This window comes from Clinocottus analis, unplaced genomic scaffold, assembly GCF_023055335.1.
Source record: "Clinocottus analis isolate CAN_PGR_092001 unplaced genomic scaffold, fCliAna1.0.p SCAF_3, whole genome shotgun sequence".
NCBI lineage: Eukaryota > Metazoa > Chordata > Actinopteri > Perciformes > Cottidae > Clinocottus > Clinocottus analis.
In genome coordinates, this window is record NW_027176042.1 from 23,926,284 (window position 1) to 23,934,012 (window position 7,729).

Here is a 7,729-nt window from a genome sequence, read left to right on the forward strand (position 1 = left end):
AAGCCACGTTGTCCTCCAATTCCAGCTCTTGCAGGGACGTTTCACCATCCACTATCCACTCCTCCTCCTCTTCCTCTTTCTCCTCCTCTTCTCCCTCCTCATCCTCCCACGAGCCCGTTACTACTACTACAACCACAAACTATCTCAAACTGTCATCCGCATAGTTTTTGAGCGGTTAATGCACATTTTAACTCCACTTACTGGTACGAACGCTCCTAGACGGCTGCACGTACACAGGCTTTTAATGCATGTTGTGAATAATTAAAATGCACTTTTACATTGTTTTACAGTGTGTGTGTGTGTGTGTGTGTGTGTGTGTGTGTGTGTGTGTGTGTGTGTGTGTGTGTGTGTGTGTGTGTGTGTGTGTGTGTGTGCACACTGTAAAATGTAGAATAAATGCAAAAGAAAAAAAAATGCACAAAAAAAAAATCACTTTCATGAACGTGGAGGAAAAAAAGATGCAATGCTAAATAAATACATAAATATATGCATTTTATAGTGAGTCTTTTAATGGCACGGTGCGCGTGGGGATGAATGAACTCCAATCATCCCCGCGCGCTCGGGTACCGCAGCCCTCCCTTTCCTCACGCACGACCCCCCCCCCCTCCCTTTCACTCTCCGCTCGCTGCACGTTACATAACGGACATGGATTCGCCGGTACACGTGCGGGCGCGTAGGCCAATCAGTGCGCGAGCCCGCGTCAGTTCACGTGCGTTCTCGGCAGCGAGCATGGAAAGGGAAGCTCGTAACAGGAGCTTCAATGCCGGCATGACTTTAAATTCAGCTCTTTAAATATATATATATGTATTTAATTATAAATAAATATATATTCACACGCTGCCGATTTGTAATAAATACATATGTAATACGACATACTATATGTACAAACTATATGTGTTGTTATAATCACGACCACTGGTCTTTGGGGTAAAAATCGTAAAAATATGCATGGGGTCTGGTCCACGCGGAACAAAAAAAGAGGCTGCTCAAGTAAAACTCAAATTTCTCAAATATTCTCAAAAATATATATTTGATGATATATAAATATATCTTCACACGCTGCCGATTTGTAACAAATACATATATAATATGACATACTGTATGTACAATCTATATGTGTCCTTGCAATAACGACCACTGTTCATTTGTGGTAAAAATGGTACAAATTTGCATGGGGTCTGGTCCACGCGGGACGAAAAGAGGCTGCTAAAGTAGAATTCGAAATTGCAGTGTGTCACCACAGATGTAAATAAACAGCTTGAGTGATGTTTATTGTTGTTCCTGCATCACAGCTTTGTTGGGAGGCTGTCACATGGAAACTATTCCCCCAAAGAGAAAATGCTCTCCACATTTCTACAAAGCAGCATAATCCAATAAAGACATAATTATAATAAAAAGAAGGGGACAAAGAAAAGCTGAACTGCTTTTTTCTTCTTCTTCTTTTCTTTTTTTAAAGTCTGCCGTTCCACATTGGGAGGATGTGTGTGTGTGTGTGTGTGTGTGTGTGTGTGTGTGTGTGTGTGTGTGTGTGTGTGTGTGTGTGTGTGTGTGTTCTGTCTGCAGCAGCTGATGTAGGGCGGATCACAGCAGCAGAACAGTACGTTTTGTACACAAAGAGAGGAGCTGGATGTGAATAACTGGGTTAATGTGCCACCTACTGGCAGACTGGCTGACTGGCCTGGTTTCAGCTCCGCATGCTAATAAACCTCCTGGCTGTCTGAGTGACTCACTGGTTTAACTGCATGACTAACCATGGTCAATTCTGGGATATATATATACATTTCTACAATAGAAAAAAGATGCTTCACACAAATCACACCCAAACACATCTATCTTCTTCTTTTCTCTCCTGCTGAACAAAAAGGTTTATCATGAAGATGATGATGATGATGAGCATCCACCTTCATCGCTACACCTGGAGTCTGTTGTTACAGAAGGAGTCATTTCTTCACACGTCGTCATTCAACATAATCCAGGTTTATTAGGATTATGTCGTTAACCTCATGGCATCAAGCCCTGTTTTCCGAGAATTCGAATGGTTAATATACCCAAACTAAATTAGGATTATCTCCTCGACCACAAGGCCTATTTGAATAATTAAAAAAGGTATACTATACAGAAAACCCTTGGGAACGTAGATAATAAGTTTATATATGTGTTTCTCGTATCATTGTTTATGATATATATATATATATGTCCTTTCCCCCTGAGGCGACGAGGACAGAGGACAAAGGAGTCTAGGTTTCAGGCGTTGAACAAAATGAGATATATTTCCATTGGAGCCGCCGTTTTAAAGCAACGTCAGTTGTTGTCGGATCTCAGACGAGCATAACGGCGTTCACGACAACTTCTATGTTGACGTTTAACTCAATTTACAAGACGGCGCTCTGAGATCTATTCTGAGGTCACAGGACGGAGGACGCAGGAGACGAGGAGACACAAAAATGGAGGGAACATGAAGAGTGGCAATCTTAACAATCTTTTCTTGAACCTAACTGAGTATCTAACAATATTTTCTTATCCCCAACTAAATATTAAACCATCTTTTTTTCAGCCTAAGTATTAAACAATCTTTCCTTAAACCTAACAAAGTATTAAACAATCTTTTATTAAACCCAACTAAGTATTCAACAATCTTTTCTTCAACTTAAGTATTTAACAATATTTTCTTAAACCTAACTAAGTATTAAACTTAACTAAATTTTAATTAGTTAGGTTTAAGAGAAGATTATTTAAGAAAAGATTGTCAAATACATACATTTTTTCTTAAACCTAACTAAGTATTTCCAGAAATACTCGTGCTTTTATTTGGAAACCCTGTGTGCGTGTAACGAGTGCAACGTGTTGCTGTGCGATGATTCGTTGTGTAGTTGCGTTATAAAAGACGCCTCTTGACCTCTTTTCTAAATAAACTTTGGGGTTGTGTGCAATGCGGCTCCATTGTCGCCTGTTCTCATGATTACTTTAAATTCCTCTGCATGGATGTAGCAAACATCAAAAACAAAGTCAGATAATGTCTCTGTGACATAATCAGCCTGCGCTGAGCCTGCAAACAGGCGGAGGCCAAATAAAAGACGCCGTCGTGCAGTTGGAGCTGATAATCTACTCAAATCTGAACAAAGGGTACCGTCATTTGCAAAAGTGGGTCGTTAATTATGTGATCGCCACACCCAAGTCAGGTACTCATTGCCGTCTAGTTTCTGTCTAAATGGTAAAATCGCTGACGGTCGGGGTCAAAGGTCAATCTGCTGACTGACTGACCGACTGACTGGTTGACCGGCCCAGTGAACTCCACGGCAATAAGAAAGCTAATAGGACTCTCACACACACACACACACACACACACACACACACACACACACAGCCGAGGCCCCAGGGGTGAGAGACAGCCTGGGAATGGGATTACCGCTTTGTGTGTGTGTGTGTGTGTGTGTGTGTGTGTGTGTGTGTGTGTGTGTGTGTGTGTGTGTGTGTGTGAGAGTGCCACCACTTTGAGCTCCTCCTCCTTATTAGGAGTCCTCGTCCTGCAGTGTGTCTCTGTGCAGACAGACAGGCTGCTGCTGCCTGTCTGTCTGCTTTAATCAGACAACAGCAGCTACTGAATAAACACACACACACACACACACACACACACATCGCTAGAGCGAGTGGTTCCCAAACTCTGGTTGGAGGACTGGTTCTGGGCCACCGGGTGCTGATGGAGGGACTCAGGGTTTGAGACATTTGTCAAGAATCCTTGACAAAGAAACCAAAATCGTTTTTTTAATTGAAGTCAAAGAAAAAAAAAAAACAGCTTCATATGGACCAACGTGTCATTTGTAAGGTCTCAGGTAAAAAAGACAAACGAACCGAGGGTTGGAATAACTTCATGTCTAACAAGACGAGCCTCATATCTTTTAGATGAGCCGTCATCTGGATCAACCCAGGAGGTTTGTTCCCTGTGTGAAAAGAGATTGTTGACTCATTCGTTGTGTAACTTGTCTGAAGTAGTTCCTGCTCTTTCGTGGTTATTTGAACCCGAACAACAATCTTCTTTTCCTAAACCATAAAAAAAGCTTTTATTTGACCTCTGAGTCAGCGTTTATTTGTGAGGTCTCAGTTCAAATGGACAAAAAAACATTGTGTCTAACAAGACAGGCCTCGTTTACAAGGTGGCGCTACAAGGTGGCGCTACAAGGTGGCGCAACAAGGTGGCGCAACAAGGTGGCGCTACAAGGTGGCGCTACAAGGTGATGCTACAAGGTGGCGCTACAAGGTGATGCTACAAGGTGGCGCTACAAGGTGGCGCTACAAGGTGGCGCTACAAGGTGGCGCTACAAGGTGGTGCTACAAGGTGGTGCTACAAGGTGATGCTACAAGGTGGCGCTACAAGGTGATGCTACAAGGTGGCGCTACAAGGTGATGCTACAAGGTGGCGCTACAAGGTGGCGCTACAAGGTGGTGCTACAAGGTGGTGCTACAAGGTGGCGCTACAAGGTGGCGCTACAAGCTAGCGCAACTAGCTAGCGTTACAAAGTAGCACAACAAAGCGCAACAACATAGCGCAACAACATAGCGCAACAACATAGCACAACAACGTAGCGCAACAACGTTGAGTGTCTTCAATTGGCAGTTGCTAACAGTTGTGTGGTGTAGTTTGGTTAAAGCCTGATATTAAAATAAGGAACTCAATACTATGAATCCTGTAAAGATGGATGTATTTTTCTGCATTTCAAAAAACAAAAAGGAAGAAGTCAGACAGATCCATCACAGGATGAGTCTCGACTTTTTAAATGAATTTGTTTGGGAAGGAACTCAAGAGAAGAAAGAGAACTCGACTCAGCGACATCTTCAGTTTCATAATAAACTGATACTAATAAAGAATTATCTTATAAAAGTGTTTTAATCAAAGGCAAAAGGTTCAAAATGTTTAATTTAACTCAAACATACCTCACAAACGTTCACTCATCACACAGACTCAAGTTGGAATAATTAGCCTGTAGCATCTGAGCTAGTTTGCATGACATTACATCCATCAGCATGAATGTCGGAGTGGTTCGCAGCGGGACAATCGACTCTTCATTTCCATTTGTTTCCTATGTAAACACCCGTGTCACGCATGCACCGCAGGGCGCTGATGAGCACATTAGAGGAGTTTCACAAGTCGTATCATCGAGTCCTTTCTTCAGGAGACTTTGGGGCTGAAGGCTGTTGTTGAACGATCTGCATTTTTAGGGCCTTGAGCAGAAAATCCGACCTCATCTCTCTATTTTTGGGTGCATGTTCCTGCCTCGAACGATTTGGGAGGATGAAATGCAACCCCACCCCTGGGCCAACAACACTTCATTCACTCAATTAAATCCAAGATGTTTATCGTGGATCCTCATAAGTTTGACATTTTTTGTCATCTGATAACAGTAACTTGTGATGTACTGGTTAAGTGGCCCCCTGGGGTCGTGTCAGTGTTATTATTTGTGCTCTCTGCACAGTGTGTGTGTGTGTGTGGAGGGGGGGGGGTTTAAGGTCCTCGCTAAAGAGACAGTGAGCTTTGTTCACACTCACGCTTGACCTCCGCAGACGACACGCGTTTATACTTTATGTTCTCTGCGCTGCATCATTCTCCAAAACTATGCCAAAACTATGCCATAATCATGCCAAAATATGCGAAACTTTGCCAAAAGTATACCAGAATTATTCCAAAACTTTGCCAAAAATATGCCAAAGATATTTAAAAACTATGCCAAAACTATTTAAAAACTATGTCAGAACTATGCCATGACTATTACAAAACTATGCCAGAACTATACCAAAACTATCCTAAACCTTGCCAAAACTATGTCAAAACTATGCCAGAACTATTACAAAACTATCCCAAAACTATGCCAAAACTATCCCAAAACTATGCCAAAACTATCCCAAAAGTATCCAAAAACTATGCCAGAACTTTGCCAGAACTATCCCAAAACTATGCCAAAACTATGCCAGAACCATGCCAAAACTATGCCAGAACTATCCCAAAACTATGCCAAAACTATGCCAGAACTATGCCAGAACTATGCCAAAACTATGCCAGAACTATGCCAGAACTATGCCAAAACTATGCCAGAACTATGCCAGAACTATCCCAAAACTATGCCAAAACTATGCCAGAACCATGCCAAAACTATGCCAGAACTATCCCAAAACTATGCCAAAACTATGCCAGAACTATGCCAGAACTATGCCAAAACTATGCCAAAACTATGCCAGAACTATGCCAAAACTATGCCAAAACTATGCCAGAACTATCCCAAAACTATGCCAAAACTATGCCAAAACTATGCCAGAACTATCCCAAAACTATGCCAAAACTATGCCAGAACTATTACAAAACTAATCCAAAACCTTTCCAGAATTATGCCAGAACTGTCAAAACTATGCATGCAGACTGAAATAAACCATAAACCAACCTGTAATTTTCTGTATACTCTCATCTCATATTAATGGCCTACTTTTTTGCCTTTGTTCAAACAAGTCGAGTATCAAACACATAAGAAGGAAAACACAAGTCGAATATCCTGTAAACTGTTTGATTCAGCAGCCAAAATATTGACGCAAATGTAGATTTTGACGACCTGTTTCTAAAGCATTTAAAAAGCGATCAGGCCTACTTTGTATAATCCTCAGACATGCAAATAGAGGTCGTTATCAGTGAGACGGTTGCCCTCCAGCCGGCTCCACCACGACGAGCGTAAACGAAGCTTCAGGGCTGCAAATGAGAGAGAAGGAACCGCCGCCAGCTGTGGGAAAGAAAATATTTTTAAAAAAGGACTTTATGCATGAAACCAGCGTAAAATGACGCGCGTTGCTGGACTTCTGGAGGAGAATGCACGAGTCACTTTTCATGAGATTTGAAGCGTTTCATGAAGATACGCTCGTGCTTATTTTTATTGCTTCACTTGTGTAAACTACAATTGAACAAACGTATGAATAGGGAGTGAAGATAGCGGGATGAGAAAGCGAGGGGAAGTTTGGGGTCATCGTTGCCGGTCACGGAGGTCACACAGAGAAAGAGAGAGACTCGTCCTCCTCTTCTTCCCGTCATTCCTCTGAAATTACAGCTCTCAAAGCGTCGCCACATGATCTCACCAAACTGTGTAATGACAGACTTGCACACACACACACACACACACACACACACTAAATGTTAGCGCTGCTGTGTTATCGAGCTGGATATGAATTTGTCCGGGGAAAAAATAAGTAACCCACAGGCGCATTGGTCAACGATGCGTTTTATGTTTCCTTGTTGCTTCCAATAAAAAGACGCCGGCCTGTCAGTCACGATGTTGACCGTAAAGACTGAGCCGAACCGTCACGAGCAGCTCCAGAGAGGACAAAGAGAGGGGAAGGCCACACACACACACACACACACACACACACACACACACACACACACACACACACACACACACACACACACACACACACACACACGCAGGATTAGAAACTGCTGCAGTAAAACGAGAGGTTTTCTAAAGGGACCCTGGTGCGAAGGAACACTACCGCGTTCGTCCACAGGGGTCGCCAGAATCAACGTAAAGAAAGTTCCTTGTAGTAGCTTTAACTAACGTCAACAAATGCACTTTCTTAAAGCCAACAAATGTACACAAACTTGCTTATTTTATCTCAAGCTAGAATTCATATGATACAATATTTTTACAAATATTTTTTGTTGCCTCAGCAGGTTGTGCGTTCGTAGGAGAAACCTACA